Source organism: Camelus bactrianus, chromosome 35 (assembly GCF_048773025.1).
Source record: "Camelus bactrianus isolate YW-2024 breed Bactrian camel chromosome 35, ASM4877302v1, whole genome shotgun sequence".
In the NCBI taxonomy this organism is placed as follows: Eukaryota; Metazoa; Chordata; class Mammalia; order Artiodactyla; family Camelidae; genus Camelus; species Camelus bactrianus.
The window spans coordinates 3,641,239-3,668,876 of record NC_133573.1 but is presented as its reverse complement, the minus strand read 5'-3'; the positions used below and the strand labels follow the sequence as shown (position 1 = coordinate 3,668,876).

At 42.1% G+C, this 27,638-nt stretch overlaps 1 protein-coding gene across 1 annotated transcript in view; it reads right to left on the bottom strand.

The window, feature by feature from the left end:
* The window catches only part of LOC141576012 (trafficking protein particle complex subunit 9-like), a 99,236-nt gene extending 75,034 nt beyond the window's left edge, over positions 1-24,202 (bottom strand). The window contains exons 1-2 of the mRNA XM_074358123.1: positions 16,634-24,202; positions 13,949-14,172 (exon numbers count right to left, since the gene is read on the bottom strand). The gene's annotated coding sequence lies outside the window, so the exon portion shown is untranslated. The remainder of the gene's footprint in view (positions 1-13,948; positions 14,173-16,633) is intronic.
* Between the last annotated feature and the right edge of the window lie 3,436 nt (positions 24,203-27,638).

Here is a 27,638-nt window from a genome sequence, read left to right as displayed (position 1 = left end):
CTCCCCCTGTTAAATGCAGGAGCACAGGCAGGGCCCGGCCTTTGCTCTCTCTGTGTCATCACAGTGAGACAGGATGGAAGGGGGCAGAGCACAGCCATTCAAGGAAGGCCACAGCAATTAACATCAAAATGGTGAAGGATTCAACCTCCAATAGGCCTTGAGGCTCAGGATGAAGAGATTTAACTTCTAGCAGAGCTTGAGCTTCATTATACACCCATTGTAATAGTAACATGGTGAATAACATGCCCCCAGGCACCATGGCAGTCCCAAGGCTAGCCACAAAAGGTCACAGAGTGGGAAATGGCCAACTCCCTGGGAATCCCAGCCCCTTCCCCTTAGGCTGGTCCTTCTACATATTAGCATATTAAACCACCAAGCCCAAGAAAACAAGCAACACAGCGCCGCCTCGCGGTCAACCCTCTCTCTCCCTCTTCGGAGAAAGCCCACACTCTGTGGAGTGTGTACCTACTTTTAATCTGAGCACTCAACCCCCACACCTCGTGGCGATTCTCTTGCCTTTCAATGTGTCTCTCTGAATAAATCTACCTTTACTCAACAGTTGTTTGCTCTTGAATCATTTCCTACACGAAGCCAAAGACCAACATCTGGAGGGACAAATCCCAGGGGCTCAACTAACGCGTGGGACACAGCCCTTCTCATGCCCCACATCTGTTTTCTTGTATCAACAGGACTGGGTTGTGAAGGGAGCTCTTAGGCCCCAGCTAAGGGACAGAAGCAGCCCTTGCGTCGCCCCGGTTCTCTGTGGTTCTGTGTTGTGCCGACTCCCCAGCCAGACAGCGTTCTCCCTAGGCCTGTCCCCACAAAACCCTTCTCTGCAAAATACAAGCACATCATGTCACAGTCCTCTTGTTCAACCAGGAAATGTTCAGCCCACTTTTTCCTTCCCCAGTAAAAACCTAACTGTTCTCCCTCCCATCCCACCTCTTCTTTCTTTGTGAGAACTCTGCTCTCCACACACACCATCCTGAACGCAAGTGCCTTGCTGGCTGGGACCGAGATGTTTCAGTCTCACACAGCCTGTGTCCTTTCACTTTCCCCTTGCTACCTTAAAAAGCCTTTCCTGAGTCTCCCACCCTTCTGATTCTGAACTTCACAAAGTGCTGAGGTTACAGTCACTATGTTCAAACCTCCCAGGTTTTGGCTAGTTTTCCTTCTCAATATCTTCACTAAGGAGCTGCATCAAGAAGTTTAAAGAGGCTATTCTTACATTTGAGCTGAGGAGCCTGCATAAAATTTAAATGGCTTTGAAGACAGAGTTAACCAGGGACAGAGTTGTCGCAGGTCCTAGTCAACAGTGTCATGAGGCAAAATGTTCTTCAAAGGCTCAGAGTGGCTTCTGAATGTGGAGTCGGCAGGGAGGAGATGCCAAGCAGTGAGTGGAGTGTGTGACACTGGGTACACTTCCCCAGCTGGGGAAGAATTGGATTTTGTTCTAGTTTTCCAAACAATTTCTTACTACCATTTTCTCTTATTGTCACATAGCATTTCCTACGAATTAAGAAAATCAATGTCAGTCATTTGGGTCACTTGGGAGAAGCTACAAGATGCCATTCACAGGGCTGGGACATGACAGCCACACCAGTCTAGGTTAAAAGACCAGTGGGGGTAATTTCCGAGGTATACAAGGGCATGCAGCAAACTCCCCCGCTTCAATGACCTCATCTCAAAGGTGGGGCCAATAAAACTACCAAGCAATGTGCATGATGATTATGGCCAACATCTGTCTACAAGGTAAGTGTCCGTGACAGCTGGCGCTTAATGGTGAATGAGTAGGATCAGCGAGGCCCAGTGTACCTGGTCACACGCGCCCTGCCTTCCCGCGTTGGTGCAGGACCGGAGTTTGTTTAGCTTAGGTGAACGCCCCCAGAGCAGCCCCGACGGGAAAGCTCCCAGCTCTGCACAGCAAGGTGTGTTCCTTTCCTTCTCAGAGCTGATCACAGTTTGCTGTCGTCTGTTTTTATGTTTATCCCTTTAGTACCTGCCTCCCCGCCTGGGTTTTGCTCAAGAAGCACTGGGCCAGGTATGTCTTGCTGCCTGCTGGATATTCTGGGCTGGGAGACAGGCGAGCCCACACCTGCTGAACGGAGAGGCCAGAAGGCCCAGGGGCCCATGCTGAACCGAGGCCCCTGCACCCAAAATTATGGTCTGAGTTTGGGCAAATTACACAGTCTTATTTACCCTGAGATTCCTCATCTGTCCAAGAAAATAACTGCTCATGGCACATACAGTTACAAGGATTAAAGGAAATCACCACATTCACAATGTATTCAAGGGGCCACCAGTGCGTCCTCAACAGACACATGCTGCCTTTACGGCTCTGACACACACTAAGTGGGGCGGACGGATGCAGTGAACACTGCTAAGTGCCAGTGTGTTAAGTGCTTCATGTGTGTTATAATATTGTTTACAACTTGCAACAAACTCAGGAAGAAATGAATATTATCATGCCCATTTCACAGATTCACCAACAGGTTAAGGGAAGTTACACTCTAGTCCAAGGCCCTTTGGTGAGGAAATGGCTATTTAAGCCTGAATCTGAGCCCAGGCCTAGGCTACGTCTCTCTCCAATCCACCTGACCACTTGCCTATGACAGCCACCTGTCCAAAACACAAGTTTGCACAGGCCAGCTCTTAAATGCAATGTGTGCCACTGTTTGTCAATGTTGGTTAATTACTATAAACTGCTCTCAGAAACCGCTACAGAAAAGACAGGTAGACCCACATCCCTGCCCACAAAGAAGAGGAGTTCTGCCTTGCCTTCTCCTGTAGTGTGCAGAACACCTTCCCTACACCACCAAATCCTTTTATATGCTTCATCCGTGTTTATGTTTGCACACGGCATATTAAACTAGAAGGTAACTACAGTAATTCCATCTCGGTTGCTTTCCAAGTTTGCAGATTATCCATAATCAGTCCGTGAATGAAAATACTACAATGTGAATGAAAATACTGCAACCATGTCAGTAAACAAAGAATGCTGAAACCAAGTCAACAGCGGCTGCCGCCACCCCCCAGCGAGGACAGGCCTGCAGCCCAGTCTCTGCAGCCACTCACAATGGTGCCCTCTGAGGGGACTCAGAATAAGAAAAGACAGGATACTGGCCCTAGATAGCTAGGTGCTTGTCAAATGAATGAATTCAGTGCGCCCAAATGTTTGCTTCCTCCCATAAATATAAAAGCACTAAATTCTTTAACTTGAGATATCTAGTTTTCTTTAGATAACAAGCAATCTTTTATTGTTCCAACTACCTGGTCTTTGTTGTAAAGCTCCTATATATCTTAGCTCCTCCCCTACGTCTTTGGAACAGTCCCTCAGAGCAATCTGAGAGGCTGTCATCCCCGCTGGAGTCCTCTCACCGATAAAACTTAACTCTTAACTTTTATGCTGCACATTTATTTCAGTCGACACAACTTACAACAAACCCAGGAAGAAGTGAATATTATCATGCCCATTTTACTGATTCACCAACAGGCTAAGTGAGGTTACATTCTATTCCAAATTCCTATGGTGTAGAAATGGCGATTTAAACCTGAAGCTGGGGTGCCCATGCCTGTGCTCCTTCTCTCTCCCATCTACCTCATCACTTCTCTGTGAAATCCACCTGTCCAATACACAAGTTTGCAGCCGGCCAGCTCTTAAATGCAATGTGTGCCACTGTTTGTCAATGTTGGTTAATTACCATAAACTGCTCTCAGAAGCCGTTACAGAAAAAACAGGTGGACCCAATTCCCTGCCCACAAAGAAGAGGAATTCTGCCTTGCCTTCACCTGTAAAGTGCAGAAACCCTTCCCTACACCACTAAATTCAAACGTATGCTTCATCCGTGTTTATGTTTGCACAGGACTCATTAAAGAACAAGGTGTCTGCAATAATTCCATCTCGGTTCCTTTCCAAATATACAGATTAGCCCAAATCAGATCCAGAACAGACACAACTCATCAAATCCGCAATGAAACACACTGGATTAAGAACAAAATGCGTGTCCTAGTCCAGAAAACTACGGGTCCCTCTTTCTTCCTGTCATTATACAACCCCACCAGAACTTATTAATTTGCTGTCTGCTCATCTGGCAACCAAACTCAGAGAAGAGTCAACTCAGCAGAGCGCCCTACTGGGGAGAACACCCCGCAGCAGCACTGCGAGCTTCTTGCCCTCCCACACGCTCTGCTGACCCTTAGTGTCCTCCGTGACCAGGCCAACAGAGCTGTTCCCAACAGCTGCAAAGTCCCACACATTAAATAAAAGCATTTTATTTTAGACGATATGTTACATATATACCCATCTCTGAAAACAGCTTTTCCAGAAGCTCAAATCTTCAACATTAATCTGCAAAGGTAATCCGGGTCCCCAAGGGAAAGCAAGTCTTAAGACGATGCTAAGGCCTCCAAAGTCCTCTCCAGAACCATCAATCAAACTGCCTGCAGGTCTGCAGCTGCAGGCGGCTACATGTCTGTTTTTAAAACACCCCCCTCCTGCCCTCGTGTGCTACAATGTCCCTCTACGCCCTCCCATCTCAGGGTAAGAGCAGCCGCTGCAGAACCTTGCAGGGCAGCACTGACAGTACTGGACACAGAGGATCAGAGCTAAACTAAGCCTTCTGATGACACGAGCTTGTCACTCTGTCACTTTACAGATGAAGATATATATAGAGAGAGGTGGGGTGATCTTGCTCAAAGTCACACAGCTAATAAGTGTCATAGTCTATAACTTTGCTCCTCCCTTCAGCGTGACGCCCCAGCTGGAACGCTTACAGGGTTCTCTCGTGCCTGCCTGACCAGTCCTTTCTGGTCACTGATAACCCACCATAGGGTCTGTCCGCAGGCTGCTTTTTCAACATCTTTTCCCTCCAGTTTCTCAGGAAAAAGGCTGCTCCGGCCACTGTATGACTTCCGGCTCACCGAACCCTCAGTGCTCAGGCCAGTCATGCCTGTGTATCCGGCCCCCTGCTCAGAGGCTCTTCCGTCCCTGCAGGTGGATTTTTCCACTCTCTGCAGGACACCCCCTCAGGGGAGCCCTCCTCTTGCCCTCAGCATGGCAGGTGTCCCAGGCCACATCCCGAGCTGCCCCATTAAGAATGTTTGTGCCCAGTTCTGCTAATCAGACCAGCAGCTTCAGAGACCAGGTTTATGCCCGGGTCACCAGGCAGAACTACTGCCCATCTCCCAGCCCCTACCCAGCAGGTCACCAGGAAGTCACAGTAGGTGCCCCACCCAATACAGAAGGCTGTTCACTTGCCAGCACCGCTGATGACTGGTTTCCAACCTTTGGTCAGTTTCACACAAAATAGCAGCTTTCACTTTGAAGCGGGGGGTTTTCCCTTCTGCTGTCCTTCCTTACCGGAAACATCAAGGGAAACCAAATCGCCTTTTCTCAAATCTATTCTGATGACACATTTCCACCCACAATACTCACATACTCAAGAAGTTTGGGTCCACGTGGTTTTGTTTCCCTTACGCTAAGTGGCTCAAAAGACTTTGGGATTCTTTCTCTTTGGAGGGTATTTGTTTGTACTCAGTTTATCAGCTTTAATCTGTTTTTGTCTCTCTCTTCAATATCCCTAGAAGTTGCCACTTCTTATTCCGTTCAGCAGCCTCCCTCCCAACATCAAGTCTAAGAAATCAGCTGTGATGAGGGGCCCGGGGGCAGTCACAGAAGATGGATCTAAGGCACAGAGAGGCGACATAATTTGCCCGAGAAGATCAGCTTCAACCCCCAATAGTGTGTGTCACGTCCCTCTGTTTAACTCTTATGCTAAACTAGTTAACTTTTAATAGATTTTGGTTATAAACAGATGAGGTATCAAAATACATACAAGGACACACATCAACTCTAAGATTTTCATTAACTCCACTATTTTGCTTCTATTTATTTTATTTGTATTAAAAGAATTAAGAACCTCTGCAGTCAATATAGCAAAATGTTAATGGGTTTTAAATCCAGAATATAGAGGCATAAGAGTATTACTCACACTTTTTTGTATATTCACAAGATAAAATGATTTGAAGGTCTCTCTCCCCTGCCCCCTACTCACTACTGGCTCTCACCTGAACTCCCAGACCACACATCTAACAGCCTTTCATTTTACCCACAGCTGAACTCATCAGTTTTCCCCCAGAAGTCCCTCTGCAGCTTCCCCTCCTCAGAGCACAGCAGGACCATCATTTACCGTATTAATCCACCCAAAAACCTTGGTCTTACTCCATCCTACCCTCACAGACATCATTCATCCTTTCATTTTACCATCTAACATGACTTCAATCTGATCGCTTTTTCCCACTGACCGTCCCACTTCTCAGGTGGAAGCCACAAATACTTCCCACATGGAATCATGAGTCTCCCAGTGGCCCCCCAGCTGCTTTTCCCTACTTGACACAAATGGGATTCTGTCACTCCCATGCTTTTAAGACTCTTTTCAAACCCACTGTTCTTAGAAGAAACTCCAAGTTCTTCACCTGGTGAAGGTCTTTGCCATGAAACTATCAGCTCATGGAGGGGAGGACACGCCCTCTCTCCTCAGCCCCGACCTCTGGCAGAGCATCAGCTAGGGAGGACCTGCTGAGCTACACAAGCCTGTATTCTAACCGTGGTCTTGAGTTCTTAGCAAACTGCTTCACTTATCCATACAAATCCAAGGTAGATTAGAAAGATGTTAGATGTTGAGCTAGACTTTTGATTTGGGGATTTTGCACTAGCAACCTACAAGTACATGTTCTAATAGTTCTGTCTTCTTAAAACCACACCCAGATTTCAGTGGTATCTGTGGAATGGTTTCGGAATAAAAGGAACTGTACTTTCACAGACTTTATGTTTTATAATATGAACAACCTGGACAGGGTCACGAATAGAACCGCCTAAAAAGTGACAGAAGACGGGTTAGAGGCATAAAGCAACAGGTCACAAGGACAGTAAGAGCAAAGTTGTTTCTCCAAATCCACCCTAAAAAGTGAAAGAACAGTAAATTTTGAATTTTGAAAGTAAAAGACTATCATATAAAACATAAAATAATACTCTTCATCAGGGTTTCAAGATCTGACTGCAGAAATTTTAGCAGGCCATACTGAATCCTAGCACAGAAAAATCAGATGGACTAGTGGTGAGTAAGTTCCAGGAAAACGGCAGTAAAACCTCCACTTGTAAGAGGACACACTACCACTTGTCGAAGGTGATTGTAAACCACATTCTGGAGAAATTCAGAAGATTCAGGTTCCACTTCCAGATGGTGATGACAAGGAAGAACGGCTTGGATGCAAGCTTCTAACTGAGTCACCGGCATTCTTACTCTGCAGGGGGAAAAGGAGGCCCTCAGTCAAGAGCAGAGGTGTTCCTGTCGTGTCTCGCAGGCCGTGCCTTGGGGACTCAGGGCCCTGCAGCAGCCCGGCCCCAGGCGAAGACCAGCAGCGTGGCCCCCCAAAGCAGGAGGGGCACTGTGCTTGAGAAAACCCACCCCTGATTGGGGCAAGAGGAGCTGGTGGGGTTGAGTGAACCTATAAATGCCCACAGAAACACACCTGCATTCATTCAAGTGATACAACCAAAAGTAGCAGGCTATTTTGCAAAAATTCAATTGTCAGTGGAAATTTTACCATTCCTTCCTGCTTGTTCCCTGCACTCTGAGACAGGCTTAGGCTCTCTCACACCTGCAGGTCTGATGCAATATTTGTGAAGTCATTTTACTTTGCTGCGATAGTCCTCGCTTCCCGTGTCGCTCTGTCTGTCCTCTCTTAACACAGTCAGATGTCTCTCCCTGAGTTCCTTGCTCCTGCTCCTCAGATCCTGAGATAAAGGGCAAGTGAAGACACATGACCAGAAAAGGCACTGTGGACTTGAACAAAGTCCTCAGTGACCCCCTAGGGGAGTGCTGCCTACCCGTCAACTTCAGTTCTCAAGGTTCTGCCCAGGGTGACATCCAGCCAGGAGAGTGGCCCAGGCCAATTAAAAGCTGTGTGGCTTGGGTGCAGGGACAGGTGCAGGAGCTGTTTCTGGAGCCGGGCCACTCCACACCTCTGCTCCCCTCTCTCCCTAGGCCCAGCTGCCAAGCCCCCAGTCTCCCTGATCTTCTGCATTTCTCTTCTACTCTACTCCAAACACTTTTCCTCTTCCTTTTTTCCCAAATTATCCCCAGCTGGAGTGATTTTTCAATCACAGTATCTGAAAAAATTTCCGGCAGCTGAAAAAGAGGTCTCCAGAGGTCAATTCTCATACGCTGTTTCCTGAATAGAGCCCCAGGCTGGGGGGACCCTCACCAACACTCCTGGGGGCATTAGATATGTTGCGGGGTCAACCACCCTCAACAAGCGTTTGCTGAGACCCCAAGGCCCGCACAGCATCCCTGCTCACAAAAATGTAGTCAGCCCACTTATCGGTTATTAAGAAGCAAAAATACAAAATTGCTTATGTTTCTTACTAAAATTATTTATGAGATGGAAAAAGAAATTGTAATAGGAAAGAAGAAATCTGACTCCGTGTTGGATCTGTTCCTTTGGCTTTAATCCTTTGCCCTGTTTTCTAGGCTCAGACTAGTTAGCTCTACACCTTTTGTGAAAGAAAGTTGACTTTAGCCTGAAATATACAGGACAGCCTATTCTCCGGGCTCTGATCTTTAAGGATGTTAGCTCTTCTGCACTTATGTAGAGAGTTTCAAGTTGCAAAATAAAGTATAACTTTATTTTTGTTGAAGGTTTTACAGGGGCACCATGATTTGACCCACATGGACAGCTGCAAGGACAAAGGACACCAAGGACAAACAATTCGTACAGCAAGAAGTTTGCAACAACCAACCACACCCCCTCCCCTTTGCAGTATAAAAGGAGCCTAAATTCTGACTTGGGGAAGAGTGTTCTCCAGGAAATCAGTCTGACATCTTCTGGGTCTGCCAGCTTTTCAGATAAAGTCACTATTCCTTTCCCCAACACCTCATCTCCCAGTTTATTGGCCTGTCATGTGGCAAGCAGAATGAGTTTGGACTCGGTAACAAAATACATTGGAGTTAGTATATCTCCACTTTTTCCTCATTTCCAATATGTAGCATGCACATCATTTATGATCTAGTGAAAATAATTCATCAAAGACAACAATAACAAGAAACTCACCTAGCTATCAACACTGAAGTCACAACCTATTAATTTTACATGCCGTTTAACAACAAAACCAAAAAACTTAATATAGAGGCTTGATTCCATGGAAATAAAATTATTTCTAGTCCTACAAAACTTTTTCTTTTCTATTTTCTTTTGTTTTCATTATTGAAAGGAAAATAAAAATCAAATCATTTTATTTCACGTATTTTTGTTATAGCTACATATTTTAAATACTACAAAGAGATTTAAATTGCAACAAAAAAGTTCATATATTAGTATAAATATATATATATAATCAATGGGGATTAGGAAAAGAATAGACATTTACTAAAAACCCACTGCACATCCAGTCTTTTACAAGCATATCCTGGAATATAATCTCTATGATCCAGGGGTCCCCCACCCCCATTCTCATTGCCAACTCCCTTAGTAATCAACTACCAAGGCACCAGCATAGAAACACACAATCAGTATTTTAGGTATAAATGAGGGAATTAGCTCATTCAATTCTAAAACAAAAACCCTAAAATAAATACTGAACTTATTTACAGATAAAGAAAATTGGACACAAAAAAGTAAACTTTCTTCCTCAACGTCACAAAGCTATTAACTGGTAAAAGCAAGATTTGAACTCATCTGCCTGATTCTAAAAACTAAGGTGGAAATCCCATTCCACTTGTGATGGTCCAGCAGCACATCCTATCACCCTATCTTTGTTCAGATCAAGCTTTAGACAGCCTGAGACAGCACCCCTTTCCTATGGAATTCGAGGGCAAATGATAAAAATAAGGGTTTTATATCCAGCGGTTTTCTTAGGTCTCATTTACATAAAGTGTCAGCAGGTCAGCAGAAAAACTCTGGGCAATTGAGTGGGTCCAGAGATTTTTGCTGATAAGAAACTCAATCTGTCAGGATAGAGTGACCTTCCCATGAGAGGCCACATGGACGTAAACTAAAGGCAGCTGAGCAATGAAAACTAGCAAGACGCTGGAACTCAAGCAAGAAGGATCCCTGCCATCCCACACCCATTTGCCTCTTCATCCACGTGGACACAATGGCAGGAGACCCAGGTTCTTGTCCAAATTACACCATCATGGATTCTCACCCATAAAAAGTTACGACTCTATGCTGTCTTAAGTCCTTTCCAACTCAAATATGATGACACCAATATCTAAGCAGAATCTCTATGTCTCCACTTCCTCTCTTCTAGTAGGAGAATAATTCTATGGCCACAGAGAAATCCAATAAAAAACCATGCATGAAACCAGGAGAAAGTCTGCTTAAGAGACTTTGCTCTCACGCTCAGTGAATGAAAACTCAGAAAAAGTGGTCCTTCCCCCTCAGGAATTGAGAGGTAGCCAGATGTGTGTGTGTGTGTGTGTGTGTGTGTGTGTGTGTGTGTGTAAATCAAATACAGTCAAGTCTGGGATGTGAACAGATTTTTTTATGTCACTGTAATTTCCAGGGAATGAGCCAACTTTTAAAGTAATTTGAATCTAGTGTTCTGAGAGAGTCTCAGGATCTTTTGGTGGAGGAAGGGAAAGGAAAGGAGGAAAGAGGTAAATGAAGCAAAGGAGTAAGTATACTGCTAGGGAAAGGCAAAACATTAATTTTGTTCCTACTGGCATAACATACAAATTAGGAACTGTCTTTCTCCCGATGTCTTGTCGAGCACTGAGTTGCAGAAGAAGCGACAGCCTAATTCTCACTGAGCTTGTGACTATACGTGGCATCTTATAGACACAGATAATTTACCCTGAACAAACGCTAGCAGCAGGTTGTAATTCTCCTGTTTTGAGAGACAAGAAAACAGGAGTTCAAAGAGGGTAGATAACTTGACAAAAGTCAGAGGACCAGTAAACAAGGGAGGATGAATTCAAACTCAGATCTGAATGCAGAGTCTGATCTTCCCACTCCCAGGGCTGGAAAATCCTTAACACACAGGCTCCCCAGCTCCCCTGCAGTGTTCCTGGCACCAAGCATTTCCCATGGCGATGGTCTCCAGTTCTCACAGACACAGCGCTCTGTGCAGCCAATGACCTTCATCGGATCTTGATCACCTACCTGCCACGCCCACCAGGCTTCACAATACAGGCAGGAAAGCTGGCTTTCAAGTGCATACAAAGCCACCCCCGGTCTAACCTGGGTTCTTCTGGGGCTTCTCCAGCCTAAAGGCAGCCATGAAACTGCTCACAGTTTGTACATGAGCCACATTACCTCTCTCCTTCTGTCTCCCCACCTATACTACTTAGCTATGACCATTTTGAGAATCTTGGAAACAAATTTTTAAAAACAGAAAAGAAAGGATTCTGTAACAAGTACTTAATACTTAGAATTTTAAATGACAACTTACAAAGTGAGTATTTACAAACCAAATCTGCCTTCCTAGGTGTCAGTTTAAACAGTTAAAAAATATAATAGCAAAAAATTTTCACTTACAAAATTAACAAAAACATCAACAATAATCTGGAATAAACTCTAAAACAATGCCCATGTTGTGCATGGAGAAAGTACAGGACTGTACTGAGTGGTAAAGTAAGAGGTGTGAATGTAGAGACATCAACATATTGTATGGAGGAAAGTAGTTTTGTAAAGATGTACGTTCTCCTAAATATAATTCAAAACTTACTAAAAAATCCCATGACAACCCTTATCTGTTTTTTTTTTTTAACTTGAAAAAAGTATTTTAGAATTCTTCAGGAATAATAAAGTCATAATAGTAGCCAAGAAAATTAGGGATGGAAAAAAGAATAAAAAAAATCGCACTGTCAGATATTAAATAAACTTTTACAATATGTTAGATATAGCGCTGGAATAAGAAAGTAAGATTGACAGAAATAAACCATGAGCTCAAAAAGAGACTCTAGTATACATAAGTATTTTTTACAGGTGGGATTTCAAATCAAAGAGCCAAGTATGAATTCAATAATTGTCTTGGGACAATCAGAGAATCACCTGGAAAAAACAAATTCTATTCCAGTCATAATGACCACAAGAAAAATTACAGAAAGTGATGTAAATATTAGAAAGTACTAATAACAGCAAATACAACTCTTTGCTCATATTAATTCAACTTCTCCTCTCTATAACAAGTACTATTATCATCTCCATCTTAGAGATTAAAAAAACCTACAGAAGAGATATATACCATTATAAGAAAGTATTTCTAAGAATAAAATCAAGGATAAAACCCAAAAAGAAGATATTTACTATTTTAAGATTAATTTGGGCCACAACAAAAATAAACCTACTGAACAAAATGAAAGGCAAGATATGACAAGTAAAAGCTCTGTGATACATGTTGAAGAAGACAAGGGGTTAATGTTCATAATATACAAAAAGCTGTCACAAAGCAACAAGAAGCTCCCTTACTTAAATATGTGCAAAGGACAAAAGGGATCATTCACTTTTTAAAAGTCAGATGGCTAATGAGTGAAAAATGCTCAATACCTCTCTGGTCATCAAGTGCAAACTAAAACAAAGAAAAAGCACTTTTGCTCATCATATTGGCAAATGTTTTTAAAAGATATTCTAGCTAGTGTCCATCTTTGAGAGAACAAACTGTGAGCGATCTTTTTGGAGGACGACATGTCAATGGATATGTAAACTCTGAAAAACGTGTATACACACACACTGAACTCCACTTTTAGGAATCGTTTCACTTAGGAAAAAAATCAGTTCAAAAAGATGTACTCATCAGAGCATTTACACAGCACTTTTTACAATGGTGGGAAGTAAAGCTGAAGTGAAATCATATCCAGCGATAGAGAATTGGTTGCATAAGTTATTCTACATCTTTTCATTCCCCACTGGAGAAGGAATTTCTAGAGTCACTTGAAAGGAGCCTGTGATGTATGTAATTGTCACATCCGGGGACTGAATTTCCAGAAACCTTAACTAAAGGAATACTCATCCAAGATCACAGGAATGTTTGTACAAGAAGGATGCCAGTCAAACACCATTTCTGACAGTGGAAAATGGAGAAACCTTAAGTATCCACCATCAAGACAATGATGCCGTAAATCAAGGCGAGCTGTGGGCACTAAGGGGCCAGCGTTTAGGCGTGGCCCAAGGCTTTGTCCACAGTACTCTCCCACCGAAGGTGTCCTTGCACAAGAGACCAAACCTGCACATCAGGAGACCCCTCTACTCTATCTGAAAGGACCGGGTGAGTCTGGAGTGGGAGGACGTCTATGATATACCCCTGAGTGAATAAACCGAGCTGCAGAAAACATATAGTATGGCCTTATTTTTCAATAAAGCATATATACACACACTTATAGATAGATTTCTGATATACGTGTATGTATGAATGTGTATATATATAAGACATAGGCATAAAGGTCATGACATATATACACCACATTTTCAGCAGTTTTTACTCTCAGGAAAAAAGGGGAAGTGATGTAGGAGCCTTTTGGTACCACCACTGTTCTCTTTTCAGTACTTCAGTTAAGTATACTTGGAATTTCAAAGTTTATTTAAGTCCGAACTAAAATGGAAGTTGCCTCCACAAGACAGAATGCTATACTGGTCATTAAAAATCATGCCAGGGGGGATAGAATATTGTAGAAAAACGTGTAATAAGCAGAATGGAAAATGGAGTTCTCCACACAGTAAAAAGGCACAGAGTGCTTGCTGGTTTTTATGACAGAGGAGATACACAATGATGAAAACAACAGAAAATAGATGTTAAAGTGTTAATTATTATCTCTGAGTAGTGGGACCAGGATAGACACTTTTGCCCCATTTTTCAGACTTTTATGTTAAATACACATTATTTTTCATCTAAAAAAAGCATTTTTAGATGTCTAGTACCACACATTGAAAAAAATACACGAGTACTTACAGAAACAATAACTAGGAGACAAGGCAGCAGCGTCACACAATGTAGAACGGGCGATCCTGATTAACACCGCACAGTTACATAAGGACCCATTAAGTGAGAGCACCTGCTGTAACTGGGCGTGGCTCCCTTCTATTTGTCAGTTGTGTCTTCAGGGCTGAGGCAGTTCTGAGCACGGCCAGTGTCAGTGCTGGTGTCTGGATGGATGCCACTGGAGGTGAGGGCACCTGCAAGCCGAGAGGAAGAACAGAAATCATCCTCTGCTTTTTCTGTCTTGTTTCTTTGTTACTTTTAAAGAGAGGCATAAATAAGATAAACTAAATTTTCCTACTGAAATTTCAGTAATGAAACCGTTTTCAAAGTGTTCACAACTTATATTCTTCCTATAACTGTCTTTTCAACAAAGCATCATATTTATTAAATGTTAATTAACACAGTTAATTAACTACCTGTTAAAACCTATTAAAGAACATGAAATGCACTGCGTGAAAGCACCACGCCTGCAGTAACTACCTTAGCTGTCTTCACGGCAGTGCAGTCAGCCCCCACCATCCCGTAGCCCTGAGCTCCTGATGCTGGTAAGAGAGCACGCTGCCGCCTCAGATGGAGAGAAACTGTGAAAACATTCTCTGAAATCTACAGCACTGACAAAACATAACTGACAAATCCCAGGCTCCTTTGAGGCTGTCATTTTATGTTTCTGACCAATACCCGTCAATGAGCAGAACCACCCCATTTCCGAGCCATGGGACTCACGTGGGAAGCAGTTTTGGAGAAATTTCCAGGTATAGAATGTAACCAACTATACATAGAACTCTGAAAAAATAAAAGATGCAATACTCTGATCGTGGAATACACTCAAAATATTCTCCTAAGCCTTAGTAGCTGGAAAGGCTGGGCTTCTCCTAAGCCAATTATTTATTTCACAGCCAGTGAGCATCTCCCACAAACCCTGTTTCCCTGTGTCTGCTGGGAGCCTCAGGCACACTGTTGCTGTCGATCATATAAGTCACAGTTCAGACGCGTGTGTCTCATGCCTGCAACCCTCACACAGGCTCACCTCCTAGCCTCACTGTCTGAAATTGGCATCATTTTCTCACCTGTGTATTTCATATCTGTTCTTCTGTAAGCTGCCTGAAATGCTTTATGGAACAAGTCAGAAGAATGAGTGGGTAGAGAAATGGACAGATGGACAGGTGAGAGGTGGGCAGACAGAGAGACTCCAAGAAAAGGGGAACAAAGAAAATTTCCTATGCAGAACCCTCTTCTAGTCAGGGAAGAAAACCGCCACGGAGAAGTGTGAAGAGGCAGGTGGCTTTAGGACTGTTTCCTGGATTCCATGAAAAGTCCCACCAAGAGAGAGGGTAGAAATATAAATAATAAAAGAAAAAAGCATGCATGCTTGAAAAATATATCTACAATATGTACTTTCTAAAGAATAGATTCAAATCAGCAGGGCCCAATAACACAATCCTTGGGTATTTACAGAAGTGAGAATCCCATCTCCAAACCACAAGGCATCCCTTAGGAGCTCTGAGAGTCTTCACAGGGCGGTCATAAAGCCATCACCGCAAAAGCTATGCTCTCCTGCACTTACGAGGAACGAGCAGCTGTGCTCGGGCTGCCCACGTGCGTCACTTACACCCCCCAGCACCTCTATGGGGGGGACGCCTGGCAAGCCCCGTCTCTGCAGGACAGAAAACTAGTCCGAGAGACGCTAAGCTGGCCTACCAGTTCTCCATCTCACAGGACTGGTCATTCCAGAGCAGGACTCGAACTCGTACCCACATTTGTAATCACGGTTCTACCGTGTTTTGTGTGCTTATTTTGTGTATAATACATTTGTTTCTGGCATGAAAGGACATTTAATAAATGATCGGTTGTCTTGTCTATCTCATTAGCTCACAATCTTTATATTTTTGAATTGTACTCTTTTCCCCTGGAGAAAGGAACGGAAAGAGCAGTGGTCAGAATGAGCTGGGGCTCTATTCTTTATCTGTTACCTCATCTCATCCAAGTCCCCAACCAGGGAGAAGGAGCAAATGTTCTCTTCATCTTTTAAAGAGAGGGCTCCAGTGATGGTGACTTACTCAACTCCAAAACCAAGTCTGGGGGAAGGGCACATGCAGCAACCAGAGCAGTATCATGTGTAGGAAGGAGAAAAGAGCTCAGGGGGTCAGCCTGATTTAATTTCAATCGATAAAAGAATACCACACTCTAAAAATACTAGCATGCAATGGATTGGCTCTTTCTTGACATCTAGCAAGTTTCCACAGCCCACATGTAACATTATCGTGAACCAGTGAAAGGAAGAGTCTACAGACAGGGAAAATGAATGCCACAGGCAGGCTGAAACCCAGGCTGGAGTTTAGGAAGAGAAAGGGCATAGTTAAGAATTGGGGAAAGGCTGGAGGAAAAAATCATCACAAGGACTCTCAAGCATCATCCTACAATCATATAGTCATTCATTCAAGAGAGAGTTACTGAGGTCCTACTTTGTGCAAGATTGTACACAAGGCAAAGCAAGAGTGCAGCGACCATGTTGGTAGCAAGGGGCGGGGCTAAAATTCACTTCTGATCCCGGTACCTTGCACACTTTTCCTCCTTATAAAGGCAAAGAAAAAAAGTAAAATAATATTCCATAAACTCAAAGCATTGCTGTAAAAAAACTAAAGAAGACCTAAATACCTGGACAGACACGCCATGTACATTCCTGGATCAGAAGACAGTGCTCTTGGAATGGCAGTGCTCCCCAGAGCGATCCGTATATTCTACGTGGTCTTGATCACAATCCCAGTGGGCTACTCTGCAAAAACTGATTAGCTGCTGTTATAATTCATATGGGATTTCGAGGGTCTCAGTAACCAAAACGTACTTGAAAAAGAAGAACAAAGTGAGAGGACTTGTAATTCTCAAATTCAAACCTTACAACTGTATCTCCAGGTGAGAGTAGAGGCCATTTTAAGTTATTACTGTGTTTATCCTTATTTTCTAAATTCTCTACAATGAATATACATGTTAGAATAAGAAAAATAAAAAGTAAGGATTTTTAAAACATGCACACCGATTCATTCATTGGGAAAAAAATTATTTTAACTATAAAGTGATAAACAAATATCTAGTGAAAAAGGACTGCTTAAAAACAAGAGTGCACTTACATTTTTCATAAATTTAAAACTGAAAAGCACAAACACATCAAGTTTCTAGGGAGACCGGTGAAACATATTAGTAGTTATTTTCAAAACTTCTAATTGAACAATGAAAACTCAAGAAAGGGAAAATCGTGATTGACAGCCAACTGCAAACACATGGACAGCAAAGGCCTAGAAATCCCAGTTCCTTTAAATCTACTACTAACTCAATAGGAGAGGAAATTCCTCACTGAGGGGACAGTGGAATCCCATGCACAAGACAGGATACACAGTACAAACTGCAGTAGTATCGGGAGTGAATTTCTTAGAAGAATTCTAAAGTTACAACATTGCTGAAAAACTTTAAAAACACTGACAGACAGATTAAAAGACACAGTCATATATATTATATAGAAACATATGAAGTCTGCTCCCATGTTGCATAGAAAAACAAACATATTTGTTCATTTATAGGCACTGATTACTTTATCCCAGATAGAATATTTCAACTAAAACAAAAAATCAATAATACACACCTCTTGTCAAATCTACTTGATAAGTTACTCTGCTATGTAACCATAATGTGTTTAAGATAGATCTAAAATTATTGAAAAAGATCTTTGTATGGTTTCTTGAATTCTTCTCAAAATTCCAAGCTTAATTTTAAAATAGATCTGAGCAGTATTTCTATATTATCTTTTCCCTTGTGAAATGAACAACATAGTCTGTTGTCAAAATTCTGTCCTTACAATGATTCACGAGCATCGTATCCTCACAAAATTGCTGGACAGCAAGGCGCTATCCAGACACTGTGACCAAACAAATGAAACACAAGGAAGACAGTGACCCTATTCTGGAGGGCTTATAATCTGTGTCAACACCGGGTTTTTATTTGATTGGTTTGATTGGGTAGCAAGATGAAATCAATCAAGTACTTTCTTCTTTGAGCATTCTGTAAGTCATGACTGTTTTTACTGTCATGAGAAGGAAAGGCTTAAGCATGACTTGATTAAGTCAACTAGCAACAATCATCACAGGAGAGTGAGTAATAAAGAAGTTAACTGATAGCAATACTTCCGCCTACATGAGACCTAAAATAAATCTACACTGATATCCGAAAGGAAAATGAGGAGATGAGGTCCCCAATGAGAAAACAAACTAACAAGAAATCATAAAAGGAAATACGTTTTCATTAATGATTCCAGGCAGTAGTGGAGCATGGTGGTGAAGAGCTCAGATGCTTGGGACAAACAAGAGGGTCTGAACTCCCGCAGCACTGGGTAGCTGTGACACTTATATGTCAGTGAAATTTTCTGCATCTCAGTCTCCTATCCATAGACTGGGGACAACAACCGCACCCATCTCCTAGAACAGTCCTAAGAATTAAGTTATTTTATATATAAAATTTTAAATAAAATACCTCAGATTTTAAATAATACCCCAAAAGCACAAGGAACAAAGAAAACAGAGATAAATTGGAGTTCATCAAAATTTAAAACTTTGCTTCAAAGGGCACCATCCAGAAAGTGAAAAACCAATACACAGGAGAAAATTTTTTCAAATCATTTATCTGATTAGGAATTTGTATCTCCAAATGAAAAAAAAAAAAAAAAACCCTACAACTCAACAATAAAAAGGCAACTCAATTAAAATGTGAATAAAGGATCTGAAAAGGTATTTTTCAAGGAAAATATACAAATGGCCAATAAGCACAATGAAACGATGTTCAATATCATTAGCTCTAAGGGAAATCAAGTCAAAACCACTAGAAGAAACCGCTTCACACCCACAACAATAGGTTATAATAAAAAAAAAATTAACAAGCACTAATGAGGACACAGAGGAAGCGGAGCTCGCAGCAGTTGCTGGTGAGGCTGTAACACAGCGTGGCCACTTTGGTAAATAGCTTGGCAGGTCCTCAGGGAGTTGAACATTTCGTTTCTGAATGACCCAGCAATTCTGCTGTCTGGGCACACACGTAAGAGAACTGAAAAGAAATGTCCACATAAAAACTCCTAAAGGAATTTTCGCGGAGACACTACTCATCACCGCCAAAAAGCAGAAACAACCCAAATGCCTATCACCTGATGAATGCGTAAAGAGTGGGGCCCAGCCATACAGTGGAATATTATTCAGCAATAGCAAAGCATAGAGTACTGACACAGGCCACAACGTGGACAAACGTTGAAAACGTTACTCAGTGTGAAAGAAGTCAGTCAAAATAGACGGTTCCACTTATATGAAGTGACTCGATTTAAATGAAATGTCCAGTACAGGCAAATCCACAGAGACAGAAGAGTGGCTCCTTGGGGCTGGGGGAGGATGGGGAAGATGGGAATATCTGCTTATGCATATGGGGCTTCCTGTTGGGGGGAAGAAAATGTTCTAAGATTGAATGGGATGCACAATTCTGGGCATAAAGTAAAAACCACTGTACATTTTAATGGGTGAATTGTTATTAAAACTGTTAAGAACAAAAGCACCTCGTGCCAGTACCTTCCATAGTAAATGCAAATTGCTGACTTCTATTACAGGAAGAAGAAACTGCCCTCAGCATGAAAGCAGGAGATCAGCAAATGTGAGTTAACCGAAATTGGACAAGAGCATTTCACTTGAAACAGTTGCTGAGTGTACACGAAATACTCAGAAATAGGAAAATTAGTTTCACATCACGAAGAAACATTCTGCTTCAAATGCAGATCAAGGATTCGGCAAGCCCAGCTGCTAGAAATGACCAGAGAAGAAACCTGGTCCGTAAAACAAGCACCAGAGCCAGCAAGGAAGTGGTGATGAGGAAAGCAGGTGGCCGAATATCTGGAACAGTTTGCTACAAATAATTTCTCCACTGAAAATTCAAAAATAAAATGAAAGTGATGTAATGCTCTGTTGACCTCAAGTGAATGGGCTTCCTTCGGTTCTCGACTGTTCTGTAACCCCGATTGAGAGACTCAGGAGAATCAGCATGGCTCCTGGGAGTCCCCAAATGACTGCCCACCAGAACGCTGACCACCATCACATCTGCCAGGGTTGAATTGCAAACAAGAGACCAACTTCTGAAAGGAAATGTTGACAAGGGAAGAAAAGGCTGCAGTCAGTCCTGGGACAGAGGCCCTCTGAGCAGAGGCCAGAAGGCTTCAGGTGAACTGCAGTGGCCCTGGGGAAGGAAGGGACCACGGGGGAGCATATCTCAATTCTCTCCTCCTCTCTCCCTCACGTAGGAGAGATAAAGCCTGCATCCTTCTCACCTGGAACTGTGGCATCTGGCTGGCAGAAGTCTTACCAGCACGGAATGATTATTCAAGACTCTGTGTAAAAAGTCAAGAAATCGAGAGGGAGTAGGGAGCCAACTCCACGAGCCTCTCAAATGCTCCCATATGTATTGTGTATAATCAAAGGAAAAATTCATTAACAGTTGTGAGATAGTAAGGAGGAACTTCGGGAAAGACGGGATGAGGCAGAGATTGTAAAATCCACAATGAGTACAAAGGATTAGTGTATCTTTAGGGAAGTCATGGGGTGAGGGGAACAAGATACATTTTTAGATATGTGAATTACAAAGCAGACCACCATACCAGCCAGGTCCTTGTTTTGCGGATAATAGACTATCTAACAGCACACAAGCCCAGCGTTTATAGCTGAGGGCATGGGTCCTTGCTTTGCAACCAGCAGAGTGCTATCTAAAACCTCAACTATGCAAGCAAAGCATTGTCTCTGCTTTTTAAGGCAAGGAGACTGGTGTGAGGATGCACAGGCACTTGCTTGCAAAGCAGTTTCTAAGCATATTTTTTTCTTATTAAAGTTCACAGGCGGCTGGGGTGTGTTACAGTTTGTTAACCCAATCATGGGCTACCACATGGAACCATTATGGAGGACACACTAGGATGACAAATCCTGCCTCTGGGTCTTTTCCTGCCATCTTCAGCCACTCTAGCAGGGTCTAGGCACATCCGTGAATAACGATCCTACAGAACCACCCACACTCTTAAATCCTGGTGCTTGAAACTTAATTTTAGCTCTACACAACTTACCGTAGAAAAGTTTCAGAAATAAAAGATATAATATTCCTTTTATATCTCATCATATTACTAATTTTTCTGATTGCTCTAAGCTGCTTCTACTTGGTAAAGCACATAATTCTACAGGTGAACTCAGTAATTTCCATTGGGCATATCTATCCATTTTGGGCTCTCTAACTTCTATTGTTCAAATATCGATACACATAATTGATTTCTTTGTTTATCAATTTCAGCTGGGAGGAGAGGGAGTGTCACTCTTTTCCTCAGCCCACCCTCAACTCTTTTCTCATCAACTCAGGACTCCTGAAAACAAAACAAAGTATTCGTTTCCCTTCTACTCTTTCCACAAACCCAACAGGAAACATCAGCCTGGAGAAAGAATTCAACACAAATGTTAAAACAAAAATCTACAAACCTGAAGCAACTCCATCTCCGAATCATGATACACAATGACATGAGAGTAAGTGTGTCAGGCACAAAGCATGCGTGAGCCTGACCACCTCATTTCTATTCTTCAAAGGAAGGAAGGTTTTTGTATTTTTTTTTTATCATTCTTTGTCATTGTTTCTGATTATGCCAAAAAATAGTTTATGAAATAATTATGCACTGCAATAACAGATTTTTATTATATTAATTATAGAAGGCATTGAGAGGGGATAGGAAAACCCAGCTCTGTAAAAAATGCAAAATTTCTTCCCCTGCTAAGAACACGTATACAAAATGCAACAGAGATTTCAAATTCTTGTGGAGAGGAGCAAAAGCCACAGAACAAAAGCAAATTCATTACAATGAGTCAATTCAAAATTCACTTGACAAACATGCTCAATGCATTCAAAGAATTTTAAAGGCAAACTGCAAACCATTCACTTAATGACCTGCAGGCTAGAGGAAGCATTTCCCTCTTTAACAAACAACAGAAATCAATAGGGTGCCCCAACAAACAAGGACCAAAGAACAATCAGTTTTTTAACGGTTCTCATAAATCAGCATGTTCTAAACATCAAAATCCAGAAATTTTAAACATTCATTCAAACCACAATGAAAGAAGCAATTAAAAAAAAAAAAAAACCCAAAGAAACTAAGCACACAGATCATGTACATAGATTAATGAGCATGTCTTGTACCACTGGAAGAAAGAACAGGCTATAGCCTTTTACTTGAAAAATAAAACTACTTTTAAAGTTAACTGCTAAAACACATTTCACCATTCATGTTGCCTTCAAAAATCTGAGGCACTTGTATCTTATCAGAAAAGCAATTCTGAGTAATAGTAGGTTACAATTCAGTGCCAGTTTGCTTTAGAAGAAAAGAGAAAAAAAAGCTACTGTTTCTCATATCCTGCACAGAGTGTGAAGTGCCTCCCGGCCTCTTTCTCCTCCCGTTTTCTAAGCTCATGCCCCCCAACCCTTCTGAAACAAGTATGAGAACCTCTTATTCCCAATGTGCCAAATGACAAAAGAATATCAGTTTATTTGTGTAAATACATGCCTACACCTTTAACTGGAGGAGAAAGGTATCAGAAGTCTATATAGAACTCATTTCTACCTTCCTGAAATCACACACACAAACGTTCACACAGACACAGACACATACCCCCTGGATTACTGGACACTTCACAAGCTTAGGAATTCCAACTTCTAGAAGATAACTTTGTAGTTAGTTTAAAATACAATTCTGTCATCTTTTGAAAGCATTGATCATCTGCTAAACCATCCAAATATCAAAGAGACCCAATTAGCCTTCTCTGTAGAATGTAATTTCCATTGATGACAAAAGAGACCCTAAGAAGTACTGGATCAAAATTTCGTGTTTATCACTACCTATGATCGATTTTAAGCACATTAACAGATTCAGAAATGTATTTCTCAACAACATTTATTCTTATTGAAAAAGCATACGTGTTCAACTGTCTATACAGAGACTAGGTCCCATGATGGTGTTTAAGAGCTATTTTGTGTATTGCAATATTTATTTTCAAGTGCAGACAAGGAGGGTGTGTATTACTCAGTTGTAGAGCACCTGCTTAGCATGCACAATGTCCTGGCTTCAGTCCCCAGTACCTCCAAAAAAATAAATAAAAATAAGTGCATATTTAAAAATAAGAATAAAGTTATAAAAAAATGCAGACTAAAAACCACTGCAATCTAGGTGCTACAATTATACTAAAAAAACAAGAGTTTCTATCAAACACTTACTATATGCCAATCACAGAGACAATCACAAATCACACATGACAACCATCACGTGTGATTCTCAGCAACCCTACTAAGTAGACACGGATGAGCAACCCGGCACTGCGGATGAGGAGACGGAGCTCGGAGGAGCCGGGGACGCTGACCGTCCTGCTCCCCGTGACACCATGTCAGCCCAGGGCAAGCTCTGACAAAGCTGCTCTGAGGGGACACCCAGCTGCATGGAGCCTTGGGGCACTGGCGAGTCCCAGAAAACACTAAAAATTGTTCAGTGAAGAACCAGCTCAAATATATTACATTGTGCCACATCCTTTAAACAGGGAACATGACGGAGACCTTTTTGATGCCTCTGTGTCCTTTCAGCCATTATCAATTATTTGCCCTCTCAGCACGACCAGTGATGAACTGGACCCCATATGAAGTGCACTCAGATGGCAGAGCTTTTAAAGCTGTTTTATGAAGTTTGTAAGACTGTCTATGCCTCACACAGGCGGTCATCCATCACTTCTCACCGGTGTGGACGTACCACCTGAAATCACTCCTTTCTCCTTTTTAAAATCCCTTCATCTAATCCAGACATTTCAACAGCAAAGCAGCAGCTCAACCACAGACAGTGGACAGCTTCTCACCAAATGGACTCGAACAGCCCATCGGACTACCTGGAAGCCCTTTTCTTCTATTAAAGCCACTTCCGGGTACTTCATCATTTTCTGATTGGTGGACTTGGCCACTGACTGGCCAACTCATAGAGCTCCCAGCCTCACATCCGGGGGTGGGAGAGGACCCTGCTGTTTGGAGAAATCAGTGAGGAAGGCAGACATCCTCCAGCCAGGTCTGCATGGGTAGAAGTGCAACAATGTGCTCAGAAATTATACCATTAGCATCCCTGGGCTCCCATGGACTGGTTTCACATTAACCAAACTCATGACACACTGATGCAAGAAAACCAGAAACTTAACTTATTAATGTAACAGAAGAAGTGAAACTATAAACCAGACTGAAATATCAGAGTTCAACCATGAGTACATTTTCTCCTCCACGGCCCAATTACGGGCAGGCAGTCACATGGCAACCATGGACAGAAGCAGAGCAGGAAGGGCTTCTAGATTAACTCAATGGACTAAATTTCTGTTATATGAGCAGATCTACTGCCTAGAAAATAATTAACGCTAATCACAGTGCACACTTCGTGGACAGTGGCCGAGACATGACAGTGAGCACCTGTGTAACTCTCCTTTCCCTGTCCTTTCTGGGCTAACTGATGCAAAGTGGTACAAAGATTCAGGGATGCAGATACCTCTAAACACCCAAAGCCCATCTCTGGGAGCCTCAAAACCAGACAGCCAGGGTTTAAATACCAGCTCTGCCACTTACTAGTTCTGTGATTTTGGCCAACTTACTTACCCTCTGTGTGCCTCAATTTCCACACTGTAAAACTGGGATAACAATCAAACCTTCCTTACTCCCTTGTTGAGAAGATTGAAGGATTCATTTCTGTAAAACTCTCAGAAAAGAATGTAGCACATTTTTGGTGTTCAACAAATGTCAACTTAATATAAAAGTGATTTACAAGTCTCCCTTCTAATAATTTTATGTGTTTCCTGGCTAGTATAAGTCCCAAAGAAAATCCTTATTTCTCCTTTTATAAACTCTTGGGGAGCACCCTCCCGTTCCATCCCACCACCTGTTTAAACTAGGGACGGGATGCCTCCTCCCCACTCCTATGGGCCATGGAGTGTGCTTCTCCCTTCATACCCCTAGCCGCTTGATCACAGCTAGCCCTCATCACACTAACAGGGTGAGGTGTGATACCGGGGAGACAAGCAGGGAATGTGAAACCCTACCTTTCCCTCCAGTGTTGGTCACCATTGGGAAGCACTTGGGATGCTCAGCTCCATGTCAGGACAGCCCTGTGCATGAAGGGGCAGGTCCTCTCAAGGGAAGGCTCGCTGTGGCCCAGAGCTACCTGGGACAGGGTGAGTCTCTAATTCTGGGACACAGTATCATGACACGCATTTTCCCACAGCCCTGAAGTTCATGGAGAACATGGCTTCATCAGTAACAAAGAAGACATTTATCGCCTGTCTGTTCTTCTGCGTCATCTCTCAGTTGGCTGCTGGAGACAACATGTGTATAAGTATTGGGTCCCCTTAAGCCCCAATATATATGAAGTAACAAAAAATTCTGTGGCTTAACATTGGTTCAGGGCGACTGTGTAACAGTTTTGACTCTGCTGATGCTTAATTATGGGTATAGGAACTATGGAACCTCCTCAAATATCTTTCATCATAAAACCAGCTTTTCTTGTTTTCCTGTTTCTTAGTAAATTCCAAAGACTATAAAATGATGGCTTCACACCAAACAGCAGCTAAAGTTTATGAGCCCTCTTGACATACCCACTGCGGTAAACACTTTACATAATTTCTAACTCTCACAATTCTACAAAGCAGATACGAACGTCCCAATCTCACAGACGAGGGAGAAACTCAGAACAAACTGACTCAGGCTCACGTGGCTCAGTGGCAGCGCGTGCACGCAAACCCAAGTGAAAACACTACACCCCTTCTTATATGTACAAAATCACCTCCCACCAAATGACACACAGCGGCTGGGTCAATACTCAGGGAACTCAGTACACTTTTCAGCTTTAAGGTGCTCCAGAGGCAGCTTCTAGCTGCTTTATAAAATCCCGGCTCACTGGTTGCTAACACTGGAATAAAAGACCGATTTTGCCATTGTTTGCACAGCAAGTCTGAAATGTTCACATCGAGATGACAGAATAAAACTAAGATATAAGCAGAATAATTTTTCCAGGTAGACAGACATAATGGACATTGTGCTATTCTGAAGCACTAAGCAAAGGAATCAAAGCAAAAAAATATTTGTTAAGCCTTCTTTTACAAACAGGAAAATTAAGACTGTATGAAAATGCAACAGCGCCTCCTATGGCTAAAAACACCTTCCAGGTTACCGGGAAAGATGCAACACAAAAATTGCCTGTTGAATCAGAAACAAGAATCAGATAACTAAAAGATTATGTAGCACATACTGCAGTTTGCTCTGGGGAAGGGAGGGGTATTCAGTATTTAATCTGACATTGCTAATACTCTTGAATATAAACAAAAGACACAGGCTCATGGAAACTCATCTTAGAAGAGGAAAGAATCCAGTCCAGCCACTTCATTTTACAGGAGGGGAGACTGAGATCTGGGATCTGTCCTTCTGGCAATCAGCAGCAAATCTCTCTCTCCTAGGCCTCATGTCATGCACTGTAGCAACAACCAACAGATCTGTACTAGGCCTATATTCATAAAAGTCACGTCTATATTTTTCCAACAGTAGGTAATCTAAGTATCTTGCAAAATACTTCTCAAAGAGCCAGGAAATCATACAAGTGTATTGAAATACAAAAACATTTATTTGCACATTAAAACAGCATGAGCTTTATTCTATTAAAAAAAGTGACATGTCAAATGAATGTTTTGATATTTTAAAACCTATTAAGCATGCAGAAAAATAAATCAAAATTTCTTTAATCACAAAAGAAAGAAGCTTATTCCCTTAAAATGATCAATGTGGATTTTTCTAAACTTAATAGTTCTGGTCTGATTTCTACGAATGTAAATGTCTGAGTGGATGGTTACACGGCAACTTGAATTCTGAGTTGTAAGAACACACATTCTGTGTAAATAATCTTCAAGGCCGTCTGCTTAAGGTGCTTTAACTATTCCCTGTCTCACTAGAATGATACAGATTTCATTAAACCTTCATACTGCACACACACACACAAACACAAAACCCTGAATCCTTGTTATTTTAAGCCATATTCATATATATGCATATTGAATATGCATCAGAAAAAAGCCACCCTCTTTAGTATTCAGAGTTGATCCTTCTAAACTATCTGTCCTTGTGACAGCATATTTTTACTAAGCAGCTCTTGGGTGCTTCGTATACAAGGCGTCTACATCTCACAGTCAAACAAGATAAACGGCATCACTCAAATTTCACAAATGAGGAAATGTACTTAAGCCATGAAAACAACTTACATATTCATCATCAGGAAAGAAAAGAGTAAAGATTTTACTTACAATATTCACTGACAAAACTTTCCTCCATACTAAGACTACATAGAACCAATTCCGTCTTTGTAAATTTTTCTGTCAATAAGCACCACTAGAGAAAAACAAGCAACATCATTAGCAATGGTTGGACTTTCAAAGCCCACTCCTATTTTGCACTAAAATCATTTTTAATGTTTTGTTTTTAGTGTTTACAGAGCACTAAAATAAAAAAATATAAACTTTTTAAGTCATTGCCTGAGAATGCAACTTTTGTGAAAATGTACAATTTC